Source organism: Schistocerca serialis, chromosome 9, assembly GCF_023864345.2.
Source record: "Schistocerca serialis cubense isolate TAMUIC-IGC-003099 chromosome 9, iqSchSeri2.2, whole genome shotgun sequence".
Lineage (NCBI taxonomy): Eukaryota > Metazoa > Arthropoda > Insecta > Orthoptera > Acrididae > Schistocerca > Schistocerca serialis.
The window spans coordinates 146428300-146446472 of NC_064646.1; the positions used below are offsets into that span (position 1 = coordinate 146428300).

Here is an 18173-nt window from a genome sequence, read left to right on the forward strand (position 1 = left end):
TTTTATTTCGTAGCAGCTGACTATGGAAGCATCGGGACGCTAGATTTGAGATGTATCACGTACCTGAGAGACCATAAATGTGCGTGCACTGTAGTCAACGACTGCGTGTTCCTCGGTAGTATTGTGGCTAGTATCCTCACCTGTCACGCGGGAGACCGGGGTTCGATTCCCCGCCGGGGAGATGCGATTTTCATATCGCGAAGGTTGCACGTGTGGCCCGAAAAAGCATTACCGTTGTGATCAAGGAATGTAATTGCTAAAAAATCGTAAGAAAGTCTGCGTCTTAGGAAGTGTTTCTCGTATTCTGCACACGACGTCGTCGTTTCACAACTCACAGGGTTTGCTGTCGACGCTGAATCAGCGCACCCCAAGATTAATGATCGAGCTCGAAGCACCCAAGAAAAAGAATGATTTTAGCAGAGCGTGGTTTCGATCCACGGACCTCTGGGTTATGGGCCCAGCACGCTTCCACTGCGCCACTCTGCTGTGCCGAGAGAAGCGCGCTCTTCGGTGCGTGACATGGGACACTTGGAAAAGCGTTGTCTGCGTCGCCTACCGTTTAATTAACTGTGTAGCATCTCCCAGCTTGACTTGTCTCGACTTTGCTCGACTGACGCTACGCTGACGCTTGCACGAAGCGATATTTACCGCGATCGTCTCGAGATGCAGCTGCGAGATGCTCAGGATTAACATTGCACTCCACGAAGGTGGAGACATTCGAATGCACTGCCTAGCTACGCGCCCGCAACTAACAAAATGCCGACCCTGCCAGGATTCGAACCTGGAATCTTCTGATCCGTAGTCAGACGCGTTATCCGTTGCGCCACAGGGCCACTGTTTGCGTTTTCTGCTACGAGGCGGGTGCACATCGCAAAGCAACGTGTTCTCCGTGGCTCGGCAATTGCATGTCATCCACTGACAACGGCGGCGCGGCCACTCTGGTCTTCCGCACTCTGCAGGGAGCTGCCACCAAGGAAGGCATCTCTCCTCCTGCTGCTCGGCCACGCAGCGCCTGCACAGCTTAGAGCTTGCCACACATCTGCCGTCGCTGTTGGACAGGTAGCGGAATGCAAGGCGCCCGTTTTTTTGCATTTTTTCGGTGATGACAAGCGGTTGACATGATTGTAAGTGTAGCATATAAAACAAGAATCGTATGAAGCATTCGTAGACAGGTGCTAAAGTCGTAGTATGGCCACAGGTGACGGTCGTATGACGGGTCTGTAGCCACAACAGGTTGGCATCAAAGTGAATACCGCTAACTGTAAGCACTCTGCTGTAGCCCCAGTGGCGCAATTGGTTAGCGCACGGTACTTATAAGGCAGTAGCCGTGAGCAATGCCGGGGTTGTGAGTTCGAGCCTCACCTGGGGCATACTTTTATTTCGTAGCAGCTGACTATGGAAGCATCGGGACGCTAGATTTGAGATGTATCACGTACCTGAGAGACCATAAATGTGCGTGCACTGTAGTCAACGACTGCGTGTTCCTCGGTAGTATTGTGGCTAGTATCCTCACCTGTCACGCGGGAGACCGGGGTTCGATTCCCCGCCGGGGAGATGCGATTTTTATATCGCGAAGGTTGCACGTGTGGCCCGAAAAAGCATTACCGTTGTGATCAAGGAATGTAATTGCTAAAAAATCGTAAGAAAGTCTGCGTCTTAGGAAGTGTTTCTCGTATTCTGCACACGACGTCGTCGTTTCACAACTCACAGGGTTTGCTGTCGACGCTGAATCAGCGCACCCCAAGATTAATGATCGAGCTCGAAGCACCCAAGAAAAAGAATGATTTTAGCAGAGCGTGGTTTCGATCCACGGACCTCTGGGTTATGGGCCCAGCACGCTTCCACTGCGCCACTCTGCTGTGCCGAGAGAAGCGCGCTCTTCGGTGCGTGACATGGGACACTTGGAAAAGCGTTGTCTGCGTCGCCTACCGTTTAATTAACTGTGTAGCATCTCCCAGCTTGACTTGTCTCGACTTTGCTCGACTGACGCTACGCTGACGCTTGCACGAAGCGATATTTACCGCGATCGTCTCGAGATGCAGCTGCGAGATGCTCAGGATTAACATTGCACTCCACGAAGGTGGAGACATTCGAATGCACTGCCTAGCTACGCGCCCGCAACTAACAAAATGCCGACCCTGCCAGGATTCGAACCTGGAATCTTCTGATCCGTAGTCAGACGCGTTATCCGTTGCGCCACAGGGCCACTGTTTGCGTTTTCTGCTACGAGGCGGGTGCACATCGCAAAGCAACGTGTTCTCCGTGGCTCGGCAATTGCATGTCATCCACTGACAACGGCGGCGCGGCCACTCTGGTCTTCCGCACGCTGCAGGGAGCTGCCACCAAGGAAGGCATCTCTCCTCCTGCTGCTCGGCCACGCAGCGCCTGCACAGCTTAGAGCTTGCCACACATCTGCCGTCGCTGTTGGACAGGTAGCGGAATGCAAGGCGCCCGTTTTTTTGCATTTTTTCGGTGATGACAAGCGGTTGACATGCTTGTAAGTGTAGCATATAAAACAAGAATCGTGTGAAGCATTCGTAGACAGGTGCTAAAGTCGTAGTATGGCCGCAGGTGACGGTCGTATGACGGGTCTGTAGCCACAACAGGTTGGCATCAAAGTGAATACCGCTAACTGTAAGCACTCTGCTGTAGCCCCAGTGGCGCAATTGGTTAGCGCACGGTACTTATAAGGCAGTAGCCGTGAGCAATGCCGGGGTTGTGAGTTCGAGCCTCACATGGGGCGTACTTTTATTTCGTAGCAGCTGACTATGGAAGCATCGGGACGCTAGATTTGAGATGTATCACGTACCTGAGAGACCATAAATGTGCGTGCACTGTAGTCAACGACTGCGTGTTCCTCGGTAGTATTGTGGCTAGTATCCTCACCTGTCACGCGGGAGACCGGGGTTCGATTCCCCGCCGGGGAGATGCGATTTTTATATCGCGAAGGTTGCACGTGTGGCCCGAAAAAGCATTACCGTTGTGATCAAGGAATGTAATTGCTAAAAAATCGTAAGAAAGTCTGCGTCTTAGGAAGTGTTTCTCGTATTCTGCACACGACGTCGTCGTTTCACAACTCACAGGGTTTGCTGTCGACGCTGAATCAGCGCACCCCAAGATTAATGATCGAGCTCGAAGCACCCAAGAAAAAGAATGATTTTAGCAGAGCGTGGTTTCGATCCACGGACCTCTGGGTTATGGGCCCAGCACGCTTCCACTGCGCCACTCTGCTGTGCCGAGAGAAGCGCGCTCTTCGGTGCGTGACATGGGACACTTGGAAAAGCGTTGTCTGCGTCGCCTACCGTTTAATTAACTGTGTAGCATCTCCCAGCTTGACTTGTCTCGACTTTGCTCGACTGACGCTACGCTGACGCTTGCACGAAGCGATATTTACCGCGATCGTCTCGAGATGCAGCTGCGAGATGCTCAGGATTAACATTGCACTCCACGAAGGTGGAGACATTCGAATGCACTGCCTAGCTACGCGCCCGCAACTAACAAAATGCCGACCCTGCCAGGATTCGAACCTGGAATCTTCTGATCCGTAGTCAGACGCGTTATCCGTTGCGCCACAGGGCCACTGTTTGCGTTTTCTGCTACGAGGCGGGTGCACATCGCAAAGCAACGTGTTCTCCGTGGCTCGGCAATTGCATGTCATCCACTGACAACGGCGGCGCGGCCACTCTGGTCTTCCGCACTCTGCAGGGAGCTGCCACCAAGGAAGGCATCTCTCCTCCTGCTGCTCGGCCACGCAGCGCCTGCACAGCTTAGAGCTTGCCACACATCTGCCGTCGCTGTTGGACAGGTAGCGGAATGCAAGGCGCCCGTTTTTTTGCATTTTTTCGGTGATGACAAGCGGTTGACATGATTGTAAGTGTAGCATATAAAACAAGAATCGTATGAAGCATTCGTAGACAGGTGCTAAAGTCGTAGTATGGCCACAGGTGACGGTCGTATGACGGGTCTGTAGCCACAACAGGTTGGCATCAAAGTGAATACCGCTAACTGTAAGCACTCTGCTGTAGCCCCAGTGGCGCAATTGGTTAGCGCACGGTACTTATAAGGCAGTAGCCGTGAGCAATGCCGGGGTTGTGAGTTCGAGCCTCACCTGGGGCATACTTTTATTTCGTAGCAGCTGACTATGGAAGCATCGGGACGCTAGATTTGAGATGTATCACGTACCTGAGAGACCATAAATGTGCGTGCACTGTAGTCAACGACTGCGTGTTCCTCGGTAGTATTGTGGCTAGTATCCTCACCTGTCACGCGGGAGACCGGGGTTCGATTCCCCGCCGGGGAGATGCGATTTTTATATCGCGAAGGTTGCACGTGTGGCCCGAAAAAGCATTACCGTTGTGATCAAGGAATGTAATTGCTAAAAAATCGTAAGAAAGTCTGCGTCTTAGGAAGTGTTTCTCGTATTCTGCACACGACGTCGTCGTTTCACAACTCACAGGGTTTGCTGTCGACGCTGAATCAGCGCACCCCAAGATTAATGATCGAGCTCGAAGCACCCAAGAAAAAGAATGATTTTAGCAGAGCGTGGTTTCGATCCACGGACCTCTGGGTTATGGGCCCAGCACGCTTCCACTGCGCCACTCTGCTGTGCCGAGAGAAGCGCGCTCTTCGGTGCGTGACATGGGACACTTGGAAAAGCGTTGTCTGCGTCGCCTACCGTTTAATTAACTGTGTAGCATCTCCCAGCTTGACTTGTCTCGACTTTGCTCGACTGACGCTACGCTGACGCTTGCACGAAGCGATATTTACCGCGATCGTCTCGAGATGCAGCTGCGAGATGCTCAGGATTAACATTGCACTCCACGAAGGTGGAGACATTCGAATGCACTGCCTAGCTACGCGCCCGCAACTAACAAAATGCCGACCCTGCCAGGATTCGAACCTGGAATCTTCTGATCCGTAGTCAGACGCGTTATCCGTTGCGCCACAGGGCCACTGTTTGCGTTTTCTGCTACGAGGCGGGTGCACATCGCAAAGCAACGTGTTCTCCGTGGCTCGGCAATTGCATGTCATCCACTGACAACGGCGGCGCGGCCACTCTGGTCTTCCGCACGCTGCAGGGAGCTGCCACCAAGGAAGGCATCTCTCCTCCTGCTGCTCGGCCACGCAGCGCCTGCACAGCTTAGAGCTTGCCACACATCTGCCGTCGCTGTTGGACAGGTAGCGGAATGCAAGGCGCCCGTTTTTTTGCATTTTTTCGGTGATGACAAGCGGTTGACATGCTTGTAAGTGTAGCATATAAAACAAGAATCGTGTGAAGCATTCGTAGACAGGTGCTAAAGTCGTAGTATGGCCGCAGGTGACGGTCGTATGACGGGTCTGTAGCCACAACAGGTTGGCATCAAAGTGAATACCGCTAACTGTAAGCACTCTGCTGTAGCCCCAGTGGCGCAATTGGTTAGCGCACGGTACTTATAAGGCAGTAGCCGTGAGCAATGCCGGGGTTGTGAGTTCGAGCCTCACATGGGGCGTACTTTTATTTCGTAGCAGCTGACTATGGAAGCATCGGGACGCTAGATTTGAGATGTATCACGTACCTGAGAGACCATAAATGTGCGTGCACTGTAGTCAACGACTGCGTGTTCCTCGGTAGTATTGTGGCTAGTATCCTCACCTGTCACGCGGGAGACCGGGGTTCGATTCCCCGCCGGGGAGATGCGATTTTTATATCGCGAAGGTTGCACGTGTGGCCCGAAAAAGCATTACCGTTGTGATCAAGGAATGTAATTGCTAAAAAATCGTAAGAAAGTCTGCGTCTTAGGAAGTGTTTCTCGTATTCTGCACACGACGTCGTCGTTTCACAACTCACAGGGTTTGCTGTCGACGCTGAATCAGCGCACCCCAAGATTAATGATCGAGCTCGAAGCACCCAAGAAAAAGAATGATTTTAGCAGAGCGTGGTTTCGATCCACGGACCTCTGGGTTATGGGCCCAGCACGCTTCCACTGCGCCACTCTGCTGTGCCGAGAGAAGCGCGCTCTTCGGTGCGTGACATGGGACACTTGGAAAAGCGTTGTCTGCGTCGCCTACCGTTTAATTAACTGTGTAGCATCTCCCAGCTTGACTTGTCTCGACTTTGCTCGACTGACGCTACGCTGACGCTTGCACGAAGCGATATTTACCGCGATCGTCTCGAGATGCAGCTGCGAGATGCTCAGGATTAACATTGCACTCCACGAAGGTGGAGACATTCGAATGCACTGCCTAGCTACGCGCCCGCAACTAACAAAATGCCGACCCTGCCAGGATTCGAACCTGGAATCTTCTGATCCGTAGTCAGACGCGTTATCCGTTGCGCCACAGGGCCACTGTTTGCGTTTTCTGCTACGAGGCGGGTGCACATCGCAAAGCAACGTGTTCTCCGTGGCTCGGCAATTGCATGTCATCCACTGACAACGGCGGCGCGGCCACTCTGGTCTTCCGCACTCTGCAGGGAGCTGCCACCAAGGAAGGCATCTCTCCTCCTGCTGCTCGGCCACGCAGCGCCTGCACAGCTTAGAGCTTGCCACACATCTGCCGTTGCTGTTGGACAGGTAGCGGAATGCAAGGCGCCCGTTTTTTTGCATTTTTTCGGTGATGACAAGCGGTTGACATGATTGTAAGTGTAGCATATAAAACAAGAATCGTATGAAGCATTCGTAGACAGGTGCTAAAGTCGTAGTATGGCCACAGGTGACGGTCGTATGACGGGTCTGTAGCCACAACAGGTTGGCATCAAAGTGAATACCGCTAACTGTAAGCACTCTGCTGTAGCCCCAGTGGCGCAATTGGTTAGCGCACGGTACTTATAAGGCAGTAGCCGTGAGCAATGCCGGGGTTGTGAGTTCGAGCCTCACCTGGGGCATACTTTTATTTCGTAGCAGCTGACTATGGAAGCATCGGGACGCTAGATTTGAGATGTATCACGTACCTGAGAGACCATAAATGTGCGTGCACTGTAGTCAACGACTGCGTGTTCCTCGGTAGTATTGTGGCTAGTATCCTCACCTGTCACGCGGGAGACCGGGGTTCGATTCCCCGCCGGGGAGATGCGATTTTTATATCGCGAAGGTTGCACGTGTGGCCCGAAAAAGCATTACCGTTGTGATCAAGGAATGTAATTGCTAAAAAATCGTAAGAAAGTCTGCGTCTTAGGAAGTGTTTCTCGTATTCTGCACACGACGTCGTCGTTTCACAACTCACAGGGTTTGCTGTCGACGCTGAATCAGCGCACCCCAAGATTAATGATCGAGCTCGAAGCACCCAAGAAAAAGAATGATTTTAGCAGAGCGTGGTTTCGATCCACGGACCTCTGGGTTATGGGCCCAGCACGCTTCCACTGCGCCACTCTGCTGTGCCGAGAGAAGCGCGCTCTTCGGTGCGTGACATGGGACACTTGGAAAAGCGTTGTCTGCGTCGCCTACCGTTTAATTAACTGTGTAGCATCTCCCAGCTTGACTTGTCTCGACTTTGCTCGACTGACGCTACGCTGACGCTTGCACGAAGCGATATTTACCGCGATCGTCTCGAGATGCAGCTGCGAGATGCTCAGGATTAACATTGCACTCCACGAAGGTGGAGACATTCGAATGCACTGCCTAGCTACGCGCCCGCAACTAACAAAATGCCGACCCTGCCAGGATTCGAACCTGGAATCTTCTGATCCGTAGTCAGACGCGTTATCCGTTGCGCCACAGGGCCACTGTTTGCGTTTTCTGCTACGAGGCGGGTGCACATCGCAAAGCAACGTGTTCTCCGTGGCTCGGCAATTGCATGTCATCCACTGACAACGGCGGCGCGGCCACTCTGGTCTTCCGCACGCTGCAGGGAGCTGCCACCAAGGAAGGCATCTCTCCTCCTGCTGCTCGGCCACGCAGCGCCTGCACAGCTTAGAGCTTGCCACACATCTGCCGTCGCTGTTGGACAGGTAGCGGAATGCAAGGCGCCCGTTTTTTTGCATTTTTTCGGTGATGACAAGCGGTTGACATGCTTGTAAGTGTAGCATATAAAACAAGAATCGTGTGAAGCATTCGTAGACAGGTGCTAAAGTCGTAGTATGGCCGCAGGTGACGGTCGTATGACGGGTCTGTAGCCACAACAGGTTGGCATCAAAGTGAATACCGCTAACTGTAAGCACTCTGCTGTAGCCCCAGTGGCGCAATTGGTTAGCGCACGGTACTTATAAGGCAGTAGCCGTGAGCAATGCCGGGGTTGTGAGTTCGAGCCTCACATGGGGCGTACTTTTATTTCGTAGCAGCTGACTATGGAAGCATCGGGACGCTAGATTTGAGATGTATCACGTACCTGAGAGACCATAAATGTGCGTGCACTGTAGTCAACGACTGCGTGTTCCTCGGTAGTATAGTGGTTAGTATCCCCGCCTGTCACGCGGGAGACCGGGGTTCGATTCCCCGCCGGGGAGATGCGATTTTTATATCGCGAAGGTTGCACGTGTGGCCCGAAGAAGCATTACCGTTGTGATCAAGGAATGTAATTGCTAAAAAATCGTAAGAAAGTCTGCGTCTTAGGAAGTGTTTCTCGTATTCTGCACACGACGTCGTCGTTTCACAACTCACAGGGTTTGCTGTCGACGCTGAATCAGCGCACCCCAAGATTAATGATCGAGCTCGAAGCACCCAAGAAAAAGAATGATTTTAGCAGAGCGTGGTTTCGATCCACGGACTTCTGGGTTATGGGCCCAGCACGCTTCCACTGCGCCACTCTGCTGTGCCGAGAGAAGCGCGCTCTTCGGTGCGTGACATGGGACACTTGGAAAAGCGTTGTCTGCGTCGCCTACCGTTTAATTAACTGTGTAGCATCTCCCAGCTTGACTTGTCTCGACTTTGCTCGACTGACGCTACGCTGACGCTTGCACGAAGCGATATTTACCGCGATCGTCTCGAGATGCAGCTGCGAGATGCTCAGGATTAACATTGCACTCCACGAAGGTGGAGACATTCGAATGCACTGCCTAGCTACGCGCCCGCAACTAACAAAATGCCGACCCTGCCAGGATTCGAACCTGGAATCTTCTGATCCGTAGTCAGACGCGTTATCCGTTGCGCCACAGGGCCACTGTTTGCGTTTTCTGCTACGAGGCGGGTGCACATCGCAAAGCAACGTGTTCTCCGTGGCTCGGCAATTGCATGTCATCCACTGACAACGGCGGCGCGGCCACTCTGGTCTTCCGCACGCTGCAGGGAGCTGCCACCAAGGAAGGCATCTCTCCTCCTGCTGCTCGGCCACGCAGCGCCTGCACAGCTTAGAGCTTGCCACACATCTGCCGTCGCTGTTGGACAGGTAGCGGAATGCAAGGCGCCCGTTTTTTTGCATTTTTTCGGTGATGACAAGCGGTTGACATGCTTGTAAGTGTAGCATATAAAACAAGAATCGTGTGAAGCATTCGTAGACAGGTGCTAAAGTCGTAGTATGGCCGCAGGTGACGGTCGTATGATGGGTCTGTAGCCACAACAGGTTGGCATCAAAGTGAATACCGCTAACTGTAAGCACTCTGCCGTAGCCCCAGTGGCGCAATTGGTTAGCGCACGGTACTTATAAGGCAGTAGCCGTGAGCAATGCCGGGGTTGTGAGTTCGAGCCTCACCTGGGGCATACTTTTATTTCGTAGCAGCTGACTATGGAAGCATCGGGACGCTAGATTTGAGATGTATCACGTACCTGAGAGACCATAAATGTGCGTGCACTGTAGTCAACGACTGCGTGTTCCTCGGTAGTATTGTGGCTAGTATCCTCACCTGTCACGCGGGAGACCGGGGTTCGATTCCCCGCCGGGGAGATGCGATTTTTATATCGCGAAGGTTGCACGTGTGGCCCGAAAAAGCATTACCGTTGTGATCAAGGAATGTAATTGCTAAAAAATCGTAAGAAAGTCTGCGTCTTAGGAAGTGTTTCTCGTATTCTGCACACGACGTCGTCGTTTCACAACTCACAGGGTTTGCTGTCGACGCTGAATCAGCGCACCCCAAGATTAATGATCGAGCTCGAAGCACCCAAGAAAAAGAATGATTTTAGCAGAGCGTGGTTTCGATTCACGGACCTCTGGGTTATGGGCCCAGCATGCTTCCACTGCGCCACTCTGCTGTGCCGAGAGAAGCGCGCTCTTCGGTGCGTGACATGGGACACTTGGAAAAGCGTTGTCTGCGTCGCCTACCGTTTAATTAACTGTGTAGCATCTCCCAGCTTGACTTGTCTCGACTTTGCTCGACTGACGCTACGCTGACGCTTGCACGAAGCGATATTTACCGCGATCGTCTCGAGATGCAGCTGCGAGATGCTCAGGATTAACATTGCACTCCACGAAGGTGGAGACATTCGAATGCACTGCCTAGCTACGCGCAAGCAACTAACAAAATGCCGACCCTGCCAGGATTCGAACCTGGAATCTTCTGATCCGTAGTCAGACGCGTTATCCGTTGCGCCACAGGGCCACTGTTTGCGTTTTCTGCTACGAGGCGGGTGCACATCGCAAAGCAACGTGTTCTCCGTGGCTCGGCAATTGCATGTCATCCACTGACAACGGCGGCGCGGCCACTCTGGTCTTCCGCACGCTGCAGGGAGCTGCCACCAAGGAAGGCATCTCTCCTCCTGCTGCTCGGCCACGCAGCGCCTGCACAGCTTAGAGCTTGCCACACATCTGCCGTCGCTGTTGGACAGGTAGCGGAATGCAAGGCGCCCGTTTTTTTTGCATTTTTTCGGTGATGACAAGCGGTTGACATGCTTGTAAGTGTAGCATATAAAACAAGAATCGTGTGAAGCATTCGTAGACAGGTGCTAAAGTCGTAGTATGGCCGCAGGTGACGGTCGTATGACGGGTCTGTAGCCACAACAGGTTGGCATCAAAGTGAATACCGCTAACTGTAAGCACTCTGCTGTAGCCCCAGTGGCGCAATTGGTTAGCGCACGGTACTTATAAGGCAGTAGCCGTGAGCAATGCCGGGGTTGTGAGTTCGAGCCTCACATGGGGCGTACTTTTATTTCGTAGCAGCTGACTATGGAAGCATCGGGACGCTAGATTTGAGATGTATCACGTACCTGAGAGACCATAAATGTGCGTGCACTGTAGTCAACGACTGCGTGTTCCTCGGTAGTATAGTGGTTAGTATCCCCGCCTGTCACGCGGGAGACCGGGGTTCGATTCCCCGCCGGGGAGATGCGATTTTTATATCGCGAAGGTTGCACGTGTGGCCCGAAGAAGCATTACCGTTGTGATCAAGGAATGTAATTGCTAAAAAATCGTAAGAAAGTCTGCGTCTTAGGAAGTGTTTCTCGTATTCTGCACACGACGTCGTCGTTTCACAACTCACAGGGTTTGCTGTCGACGCTGAATCAGCGCACCCCAAGATTAATGATCGAGCTCGAAGCACCCAAGAAAAAGAATGATTTTAGCAGAGCGTGGTTTCGATCCACGGACTTCTGGGTTATGGGCCCAGCACGCTTCCACTGCGCCACTCTGCTGTGCCGAGAGAAGCGCGCTCTTCGGTGCGTGACATGGGACACTTGGAAAAGCGTTGTCTGCGTCGCCTACCGTTTAATTAACTGTGTAGCATCTCCCAGCTTGACTTGTCTCGACTTTGCTCGACTGACGCTACGCTGACGCTTGCACGAAGCGATATTTACCGCGATCGTCTCGAGATGCAGCTGCGAGATGCTCAGGATTAACATTGCACTCCACGAAGGTGGAGACATTCGAATGCACTGCCTAGCTACGCGCCCGCAACTAACAAAATGCCGACCCTGCCAGGATTCGAACCTGGAATCTTCTGATCCGTAGTCAGACGCGTTATCCGTTGCGCCACAGGGCCACTGTTTGCGTTTTCTGCTACGAGGCGGGTGCACATCGCAAAGCAACGTGTTCTCCGTGGCTCGGCAATTGCATGTCATCCACTGACAACGGCGGCGCGGCCACTCTGGTCTTCCGCACGCTGCAGGGAGCTGCCACCAAGGAAGGCATCTCTCCTCCTGCTGCTCGGCCACGCAGCGCCTGCACAGCTTAGAGCTTGCCACACATCTGCCGTCGCTGTTGGACAGGTAGCGGAATGCAAGGCGCCCGTTTTTTTGCATTTTTTCGGTGATGACAAGCGGTTGACATGCTTGTAAGTGTAGCATATAAAACAAGAATCGTGTGAAGCATTCGTAGACAGGTGCTAAAGTCGTAGTATGGCCGCAGGTGACGGTCGTATGACGGGTCTGTAGCCACAACAGGTTGGCATCAAAGTGAATACCGCTAACTGTAAGCACTCTGCCGTAGCCCCAGTGGCGCAATTGGTTAGCGCACGGTACTTATAAGGCAGTAGCCGTGAGCAATGCCGGGGTTGTGAGTTCGAGCCTCACCTGGGGCATACTTTTATTTCGTAGCAGCTGACTATGGAAGCATCGGGACGCTAGATTTGAGATGTATCACGTACCTGAGAGACCATAAATGTGCGTGCACTGTAGTCAACGACTGCGTGTTCCTCGGTAGTATTGTGGCTAGTATCCTCACCTGTCACGCGGGAGACCGGGGTTCGATTCCCCGCCGGGGAGATGCGATTTTTATATCGCGAAGGTTGCACGTGTGGCCCGAAAAAGCATTACCGTTGTGATCAAGGAATGTAATTGCTAAAAAATCGTAAGAAAGTCTGCGTCTTAGGAAGTGTTTCTCGTATTCTGCACACGACGTCGTCGTTTCACAACTCACAGGGTTTGCTGTCGACGCTGAATCAGCGCACCCCAAGATTAATGATCGAGCTCGAAGCACCCAAGAAAAAGAATGATTTTAGCAGAGCGTGGTTTCGATTCACGGACCTCTGGGTTATGGGCCCAGCATGCTTCCACTGCGCCACTCTGCTGTGCCGAGAGAAGCGCGCTCTTCGGTGCGTGACATGGGACACTTGGAAAAGCGTTGTCTGCGTCGCCTACCGTTTAATTAACTGTGTAGCATCTCCCAGCTTGACTTGTCTCGACTTTGCTCGACTGACGCTACGCTGACGCTTGCACGAAGCGATATTTACCGCGATCGTCTCGAGATGCAGCTGCGAGATGCTCAGGATTAACATTGCACTCCACGAAGGTGGAGACATTCGAATGCACTGCCTAGCTACGCGCCCGCAACTAACAAAATGCCGACCCTGCCAGGATTCGAACCTGGAATCTTCTGATCCGTAGTCAGACGCGTTATCCGTTGCGCCACAGGGCCACTGTTTGCGTTTTCTGCTACGAGGCGGGTGCACATCGCAAAGCAACGTGTTCTCCGTGGCTCGGCAATTGCATGTCATCCACTGACAACGGCGGCGCGGCCACTCTGGTCTTCCGCACGCTGCAGGGAGCTGCCACCAAGGAAGGCATCTCTCCTCCTGCTGCTCGGCCACGCAGCGCCTGCACAGCTTAGAGCTTGCCACACATCTGCCGTCGCTGTTGGACAGGTAGCGGAATGCAAGGCGCCCGTTTTTTTGCATTTTTTCGGTGATGACAAGCGGTTGACATGCTTGTAAGTGTAGCATATAAAACAAGAATCGTGTGAAGCATTCGTAGACAGGTGCTAAAGTCGTAGTATGGCCGCAGGTGACGGTCGTATGATGGGTCTGTAGCCACAACAGGTTGGCATCAAAGTGAATACCGCTAACTGTAAGCACTCTGCCGTAGCCCCAGTGGCGCAATTGGTTAGCGCACGGTACTTATAAGGCAGTAGCCGTGAGCAATGCCGGGGTTGTGAGTTCGAGCCTCACCTGGGGCATACTTTTATTTCGTAGCAGCTGACTATGGAAGCATCGGGACGCTAGATTTGAGATGTATCACGTACCTGAGAGACCATAAATGTGCGTGCACTGTAGTCAACGACTGCGTGTTCCTCGGTAGTATTGTGGCTAGTATCCTCACCTGTCACGCGGGAGACCGGGGTTCGATTCCCCGCCGGGGAGATGCGATTTTTATATCGCGAAGGTTGCACGTGTGGCCCGAAAAAGCATTACCGTTGTGATCAAGGAATGTAATTGCTAAAAAATCGTAAGAAAGTCTGCGTCTTAGGAAGTGTTTCTCGTATTCTGCACACGACGTCGTCGTTTCACAACTCACAGGGTTTGCTGTCGACGCTGAATCAGCGCACCCCAAGATTAATGATCGAGCTCGAAGCACCCAAGAAAAAGAATGATTTTAGCAGAGCGTGGTTTCGATTCACGGACCTCTGGGTTATGGGCCCAGCATGCTTCCACTGCGCCACTCTGCTGTGCCGAGAGAAGCGCGCTCTTCGGTGCGTGACATGGGACACTTGGAAAAGCGTTGTCTGCGTCGCCTACCGTTTAATTAACTGTGTAGCATCTCCCAGCTTGACTTGTCTCGACTTTGCTCGACTGACGCTACGCTGACGCTTGCACGAAGCGATATTTACCGCGATCGTCTCGAGATGCAGCTGCGAGATGCTCAGGATTAACATTGCACTCCACGAAGGTGGAGACATTCGAATGCACTGCCTAGCTACGCGCCCGCAACTAACAAAATGCCGACCCTGCCAGGATTCGAACCTGGAATCTTCTGATCCGTAGTCAGACGCGTTATCCGTTGCGCCACAGGGCCACTGTTTGCGTTTTCTGCTACGAGGCGGGTGCACATCGCAAAGCAACGTGTTCTCCGTGGCTCGGCAATTGCATGTCATCCACTGACAACGGCGGCGCGGCCACTCTGGTCTTCCGCACGCTGCAGGGAGCTGCCACCAAGGAAGGCATCTCTCCTCCTGCTGCTCGGCCACGCAGCGCCTGCACAGCTTAGAGCTTGCCACACATCTGCCGTCGCTGTTGGACAGGTAGCGGAATGCAAGGCGCCCGTTTTTTTGCATTTTTTCGGTGATGACAAGCGGTTGACATGCTTGTAAGTGTAGCATATAAAACAAGAATCGTGTGAAGCATTCGTAGACAGGTGCTAAAGTCGTAGTATGGCCGCAGGTGACGGTCGTATGACGGGTCTGTAGCCACAACAGGTTGGCATCAAAGTGAATACCGCTAACTGTAAGCACTCTGCTGTAGCCCCAGTGGCGCAATTGGTTAGCGCACGGTACTTATAAGGCAGTAGCCGTGAGCAATGCCGGGGTTGTGAGTTCGAGCCTCACATGGGGCGTACTTTTATTTCGTAGCAGCTGACTATGGAAGCATCGGGACGCTAGATTTGAGATGTATCACGTACCTGAGAGACCATAAATGTGCGTGCACTGTAGTCAACGACTGCGTGTTCCTCGGTAGTATAGTGGTTAGTATCCCCGCGTGTCACGCGGGAGACCGGGGTTCGATTCCCCGCCGGGGAGATGCGATTTTTATATCGCGAAGGTTGCACGTGTGGCCCGAAGAAGCATTACCGTTGTGATCAAGGAATGTAATTGCTAAAAAATCGTAAGAAAGTCTGCGTCTTAGGAAGTGTTTCTCGTATTCTGCACACGACGTCGTCGTTTCACAACTCACAGGGTTTGCTGTCGACGCTGAATCAGCGCACCCCAAGATTAATGATCGAGCTCGAAGCACCCAAGAAAAAGAATGATTTTAGCAGAGCGTGGTTTCGATCCACGGACTTCTGGGTTATGGGCCCAGCACGCTTCCACTGCGCCACTCTGCTGTGCCGAGAGAAGCGCGCTCTTCGGTGCGTGACATGGGACACTTGGAAAAGCGTTGTCTGCGTCGCCTACCGTTTAATTAACTGTGGAGCATCTCCCAGCTTGACTTGTCTCGACTTTGCTCGGCTGACGCTTGCACGAAGCGATATTTACCGCGATCGTCTCGAGATGCAGCTGCGAGATGCTCAGGATTAACATTGCACTCCACGAAGGTGGAGACATTCGAATGCACTGCCTAGCTACGCGCCCGCAACTAACAAAATGCCGACCCTGCCAGGATTCGAACCTGGAACCATCTGATCCGTAGTCAGACGCGTTATCCGTTGGGCCACAGAGCCACTGCTTGCGTTTCCTCCTATGAGGCGGGTGCACATCGCAAAGCAACGTGTTCTCCGTGGCTCGGCAATTGCATGTCGTCCACCGACAACGGCGGCGCGGCCACTCTGGTCTTCCGCACGCTGCAGGGAGCTGCCACCAAGGAAGGCATCTCTCCTCCTGCTGCTCGGCCACGCAGCGCCTGCACAGCTTAAAGTTTGCCACACATCTGCCGTCGCTGTTGGACAGGTAGCGGAATGCAAGGCGCCCGTTTTTTTGCATTTTTTCGGTGATGACAAGCGGTTGACATGCTTGTAAGTGTAGCATATAAAACAAGAATCGTGTGAAGCATTCGTAGACAGGTGCTAAAGTCGTAGTATGGCCGCAGGTGACGGTCGTATGACGGGTCTGTAGCCACAACAGGTTGGCATCAAAGTGAATACCGCTAACTGTAAGCACTCTGCTGTAGCCCCAGTGGCGCAATTGGTTAGCGCACGGTACTTATAAGGCAGTAGCCGTGAGCAATGCCGGGGTTGTGAGTTCGAGCCTCACCTGGGGCATACTTTTATTTCGTAGCAGCTGACTATGGAAGCATCGGGACGCTAGATTTGAGATGTATCACGTACCTGAGAGACCATAAATGTGCTTGCACTGTAGTCAACGACTGCGTGTTCCTCGGTAGTATTGTGGCTAGTATCCTCACCTGTCACGCGGGAGACCGGGGTTCGATTCCCCGCCGGGGAGATGCGATTTTTATATCGCGAAGGTTGCACGTGTGGCCCGAAAAAGCATTACCGTTGTGATCAAGGAATGTAATTGCTAAAAAATCGTAAGAAAGTCTGCGTCTTAGGAAGTGTTTCTCGTATTCTGCACACGACGTCGTCGTTTCACAACTCACAGGGTTTGCTGTCGACGCTGAATCAGCGCACCCCAAGATTAATGATCGAGCTCGAAGCACCCAAGAAAAAGAATGATTTTAGCAGAGCGTGGTTTCGATCCACGGACCTCTGGGTCATGGGCCCAGCACGCTTCCACTGCGCCACTCTGCTGTGCCGAGAGAAGCGCGCTCTTCGGTGCGTGACATGGGACACTTGGAAAAGCGTTGTCTGCGTCGCCTACCGTTTAATTAACTGTGTAGCATCTCCCAGCTTGACTTGTCTCGACTTTGCTCGACTGACGCTACGCTGACGCTTGCACGAAGCGATATTTACCGCGATCGTCTCGAGATGCAGCTGCGAGATGCTCAGGATTAACATTGCACTCCACGAAGGTGGAGACATTCGAATGCACTGCCTAGCTACGCGCAAGCAACTAACAAAATGCCGACCCTGCCAGGATTCGAACCTGGAATCTTCTGATCCGTAGTCAGACGCGTTATCCGTTGCGCCACAGGGCCACTGTTTGCGTTTTCTGCTACGAGGCGGGTGCACATCGCAAAGCAACGTGTTCTCCGTGGCTCGGCAATTGCATGTCATCCACTGACAACGGCGGCGCGGCCACTCTGGTCTTCCGCACGCTGCAGGGAGCTGCCACCAAGGAAGGCATCTCTCCTCCTGCTGCTCGGCCACGCAGCGCCTGCACAGCTTAGAGCTTGCCACACATCTGCCGTCGCTGTTGGACAGGTAGCGGAATGCAAGGCGCCCGTTTTTTTGCATTTTTTCGGTGATGACAAGCGGTTGACATGCTTGTAAGTGTAGCATATAAAACAAGAATCGTGTGAAGCATTCGTAGACAGGTGCTAAAGTCGTAGTATGGCCGCAGGTGACGGTCGTATGACGGGTCTGTAGCCACAACAGGTTGGCATCAAAGTGAATACCGCTAACTGTAAGCACTCTGCTGTAGCCCCAGTGGCGCAATTGGTTAGCGCACGGTACTTATAAGGCAGTAGCCGTGAGCAATGCCGGGGTTGTGAGTTCGAGCCTCACATGGGGCGTACTTTTATTTCGTAGCAGCTGACTATGGAAGCATCGGGACGCTAGATTTGAGATGTATCACGTACCTGAGAGACCATAAATGTGCGTGCACTGTAGTCAACGACTGCGTGTTCCTCGGTAGTATAGTGGTTAGTATCCCCGCCTGTCACGCGGGAGACCGGGGTTCGATTCCCCGCCGGGGAGATGCGATTTTTATATCGCGAAGGTTGCACGTGTGGCCCGAAGAAGCATTACCGTTGTGATCAAGGAATGTAATTGCTAAAAAATCGTAAGAAAGTCTGCGTCTTAGGAAGTGTTTCTCGTATTCTGCACACGACGTCGTCGTTTCACAACTCA

At 52.8% G+C, this 18173-nt stretch overlaps 40 non-coding genes across 40 annotated transcripts; 17 read left to right on the plus strand and 23 right to left on the minus strand.

Moving 5' to 3' along the window:
- Positions 1-414: 414 nt before the first annotated feature.
- Trnam-cau (transfer RNA methionine (anticodon CAU)) lies at positions 415-486 on the minus strand. The gene has a single exon. It is a non-coding gene; the product is annotated as a tRNA-Met (tRNA).
- A 274-nt stretch (positions 487-760) lies between these two features.
- Trnar-acg (transfer RNA arginine (anticodon ACG)) lies at positions 761-833 on the minus strand. Its single transcript has one exon. It is a non-coding gene; the product is annotated as a tRNA-Arg (tRNA).
- A 445-nt stretch (positions 834-1278) lies between these two features.
- On the plus strand, positions 1279-1370 carry Trnai-uau (transfer RNA isoleucine (anticodon UAU)). Its single transcript is given in 2 exon segments — positions 1279-1316; positions 1335-1370. It is a non-coding gene; the product is annotated as a tRNA-Ile (tRNA).
- Positions 1371-1787: 417 nt separating this feature from the next.
- On the minus strand, positions 1788-1859 carry Trnam-cau (transfer RNA methionine (anticodon CAU)). The gene has a single exon. It is a non-coding gene; the product is annotated as a tRNA-Met (tRNA).
- Positions 1860-2133: 274 nt separating this feature from the next.
- Trnar-acg (transfer RNA arginine (anticodon ACG)) lies at positions 2134-2206 on the minus strand. Its single transcript has one exon. It is a non-coding gene; the product is annotated as a tRNA-Arg (tRNA).
- Positions 2207-2651: 445 nt separating this feature from the next.
- Positions 2652-2743, plus strand: Trnai-uau (transfer RNA isoleucine (anticodon UAU)). The gene is given in 2 exon segments: positions 2652-2689; positions 2708-2743. It is a non-coding gene; the product is annotated as a tRNA-Ile (tRNA).
- A 417-nt stretch (positions 2744-3160) lies between these two features.
- Trnam-cau (transfer RNA methionine (anticodon CAU)) lies at positions 3161-3232 on the minus strand. The gene has a single exon. It is a non-coding gene; the product is annotated as a tRNA-Met (tRNA).
- A 274-nt stretch (positions 3233-3506) lies between these two features.
- Trnar-acg (transfer RNA arginine (anticodon ACG)) lies at positions 3507-3579 on the minus strand. The gene has a single exon. It is a non-coding gene; the product is annotated as a tRNA-Arg (tRNA).
- A 445-nt stretch (positions 3580-4024) lies between these two features.
- Positions 4025-4116, plus strand: Trnai-uau (transfer RNA isoleucine (anticodon UAU)). The gene is given in 2 exon segments: positions 4025-4062; positions 4081-4116. It is a non-coding gene; the product is annotated as a tRNA-Ile (tRNA).
- Positions 4117-4533: 417 nt separating this feature from the next.
- Positions 4534-4605, minus strand: Trnam-cau (transfer RNA methionine (anticodon CAU)). The gene has a single exon. It is a non-coding gene; the product is annotated as a tRNA-Met (tRNA).
- A 274-nt stretch (positions 4606-4879) lies between these two features.
- On the minus strand, positions 4880-4952 carry Trnar-acg (transfer RNA arginine (anticodon ACG)). Its single transcript has one exon. It is a non-coding gene; the product is annotated as a tRNA-Arg (tRNA).
- Positions 4953-5397: 445 nt separating this feature from the next.
- Positions 5398-5489, plus strand: Trnai-uau (transfer RNA isoleucine (anticodon UAU)). The gene is given in 2 exon segments: positions 5398-5435; positions 5454-5489. It is a non-coding gene; the product is annotated as a tRNA-Ile (tRNA).
- A 417-nt stretch (positions 5490-5906) lies between these two features.
- Trnam-cau (transfer RNA methionine (anticodon CAU)) lies at positions 5907-5978 on the minus strand. The gene has a single exon. It is a non-coding gene; the product is annotated as a tRNA-Met (tRNA).
- Positions 5979-6252: 274 nt separating this feature from the next.
- Trnar-acg (transfer RNA arginine (anticodon ACG)) lies at positions 6253-6325 on the minus strand. The gene has a single exon. It is a non-coding gene; the product is annotated as a tRNA-Arg (tRNA).
- Positions 6326-6770: 445 nt separating this feature from the next.
- On the plus strand, positions 6771-6862 carry Trnai-uau (transfer RNA isoleucine (anticodon UAU)). Its single transcript is given in 2 exon segments — positions 6771-6808; positions 6827-6862. It is a non-coding gene; the product is annotated as a tRNA-Ile (tRNA).
- Positions 6863-7279: 417 nt separating this feature from the next.
- On the minus strand, positions 7280-7351 carry Trnam-cau (transfer RNA methionine (anticodon CAU)). Its single transcript has one exon. It is a non-coding gene; the product is annotated as a tRNA-Met (tRNA).
- Positions 7352-7625: 274 nt separating this feature from the next.
- Trnar-acg (transfer RNA arginine (anticodon ACG)) lies at positions 7626-7698 on the minus strand. The gene has a single exon. It is a non-coding gene; the product is annotated as a tRNA-Arg (tRNA).
- A 445-nt stretch (positions 7699-8143) lies between these two features.
- Trnai-uau (transfer RNA isoleucine (anticodon UAU)) lies at positions 8144-8235 on the plus strand. The gene is given in 2 exon segments: positions 8144-8181; positions 8200-8235. It is a non-coding gene; the product is annotated as a tRNA-Ile (tRNA).
- A 112-nt stretch (positions 8236-8347) lies between these two features.
- Positions 8348-8419, plus strand: Trnad-guc (transfer RNA aspartic acid (anticodon GUC)). The gene has a single exon. It is a non-coding gene; the product is annotated as a tRNA-Asp (tRNA).
- A 233-nt stretch (positions 8420-8652) lies between these two features.
- On the minus strand, positions 8653-8724 carry Trnam-cau (transfer RNA methionine (anticodon CAU)). The gene has a single exon. It is a non-coding gene; the product is annotated as a tRNA-Met (tRNA).
- Positions 8725-8998: 274 nt separating this feature from the next.
- Positions 8999-9071, minus strand: Trnar-acg (transfer RNA arginine (anticodon ACG)). Its single transcript has one exon. It is a non-coding gene; the product is annotated as a tRNA-Arg (tRNA).
- Positions 9072-9516: 445 nt separating this feature from the next.
- Positions 9517-9608, plus strand: Trnai-uau (transfer RNA isoleucine (anticodon UAU)). Its single transcript is given in 2 exon segments — positions 9517-9554; positions 9573-9608. It is a non-coding gene; the product is annotated as a tRNA-Ile (tRNA).
- Positions 9609-10371: 763 nt separating this feature from the next.
- On the minus strand, positions 10372-10444 carry Trnar-acg (transfer RNA arginine (anticodon ACG)). The gene has a single exon. It is a non-coding gene; the product is annotated as a tRNA-Arg (tRNA).
- A 446-nt stretch (positions 10445-10890) lies between these two features.
- Positions 10891-10982, plus strand: Trnai-uau (transfer RNA isoleucine (anticodon UAU)). The gene is given in 2 exon segments: positions 10891-10928; positions 10947-10982. It is a non-coding gene; the product is annotated as a tRNA-Ile (tRNA).
- Positions 10983-11094: 112 nt separating this feature from the next.
- Trnad-guc (transfer RNA aspartic acid (anticodon GUC)) lies at positions 11095-11166 on the plus strand. The gene has a single exon. It is a non-coding gene; the product is annotated as a tRNA-Asp (tRNA).
- A 233-nt stretch (positions 11167-11399) lies between these two features.
- Trnam-cau (transfer RNA methionine (anticodon CAU)) lies at positions 11400-11471 on the minus strand. The gene has a single exon. It is a non-coding gene; the product is annotated as a tRNA-Met (tRNA).
- A 274-nt stretch (positions 11472-11745) lies between these two features.
- Positions 11746-11818, minus strand: Trnar-acg (transfer RNA arginine (anticodon ACG)). The gene has a single exon. It is a non-coding gene; the product is annotated as a tRNA-Arg (tRNA).
- Positions 11819-12263: 445 nt separating this feature from the next.
- Trnai-uau (transfer RNA isoleucine (anticodon UAU)) lies at positions 12264-12355 on the plus strand. Its single transcript is given in 2 exon segments — positions 12264-12301; positions 12320-12355. It is a non-coding gene; the product is annotated as a tRNA-Ile (tRNA).
- Positions 12356-13118: 763 nt separating this feature from the next.
- Positions 13119-13191, minus strand: Trnar-acg (transfer RNA arginine (anticodon ACG)). The gene has a single exon. It is a non-coding gene; the product is annotated as a tRNA-Arg (tRNA).
- Positions 13192-13636: 445 nt separating this feature from the next.
- Trnai-uau (transfer RNA isoleucine (anticodon UAU)) lies at positions 13637-13728 on the plus strand. The gene is given in 2 exon segments: positions 13637-13674; positions 13693-13728. It is a non-coding gene; the product is annotated as a tRNA-Ile (tRNA).
- Positions 13729-14491: 763 nt separating this feature from the next.
- Positions 14492-14564, minus strand: Trnar-acg (transfer RNA arginine (anticodon ACG)). Its single transcript has one exon. It is a non-coding gene; the product is annotated as a tRNA-Arg (tRNA).
- A 445-nt stretch (positions 14565-15009) lies between these two features.
- On the plus strand, positions 15010-15101 carry Trnai-uau (transfer RNA isoleucine (anticodon UAU)). The gene is given in 2 exon segments: positions 15010-15047; positions 15066-15101. It is a non-coding gene; the product is annotated as a tRNA-Ile (tRNA).
- A 112-nt stretch (positions 15102-15213) lies between these two features.
- Positions 15214-15285, plus strand: Trnad-guc (transfer RNA aspartic acid (anticodon GUC)). The gene has a single exon. It is a non-coding gene; the product is annotated as a tRNA-Asp (tRNA).
- A 233-nt stretch (positions 15286-15518) lies between these two features.
- On the minus strand, positions 15519-15590 carry Trnam-cau (transfer RNA methionine (anticodon CAU)). The gene has a single exon. It is a non-coding gene; the product is annotated as a tRNA-Met (tRNA).
- Positions 15591-15853: 263 nt separating this feature from the next.
- Positions 15854-15926, minus strand: Trnar-acg (transfer RNA arginine (anticodon ACG)). The gene has a single exon. It is a non-coding gene; the product is annotated as a tRNA-Arg (tRNA).
- A 445-nt stretch (positions 15927-16371) lies between these two features.
- Trnai-uau (transfer RNA isoleucine (anticodon UAU)) lies at positions 16372-16463 on the plus strand. Its single transcript is given in 2 exon segments — positions 16372-16409; positions 16428-16463. It is a non-coding gene; the product is annotated as a tRNA-Ile (tRNA).
- A 417-nt stretch (positions 16464-16880) lies between these two features.
- Trnam-cau (transfer RNA methionine (anticodon CAU)) lies at positions 16881-16952 on the minus strand. Its single transcript has one exon. It is a non-coding gene; the product is annotated as a tRNA-Met (tRNA).
- Positions 16953-17226: 274 nt separating this feature from the next.
- Trnar-acg (transfer RNA arginine (anticodon ACG)) lies at positions 17227-17299 on the minus strand. The gene has a single exon. It is a non-coding gene; the product is annotated as a tRNA-Arg (tRNA).
- Positions 17300-17744: 445 nt separating this feature from the next.
- Positions 17745-17836, plus strand: Trnai-uau (transfer RNA isoleucine (anticodon UAU)). Its single transcript is given in 2 exon segments — positions 17745-17782; positions 17801-17836. It is a non-coding gene; the product is annotated as a tRNA-Ile (tRNA).
- Positions 17837-17948: 112 nt separating this feature from the next.
- Positions 17949-18020, plus strand: Trnad-guc (transfer RNA aspartic acid (anticodon GUC)). Its single transcript has one exon. It is a non-coding gene; the product is annotated as a tRNA-Asp (tRNA).
- The last annotated feature ends 153 nt before the right edge of the window (positions 18021-18173 follow it).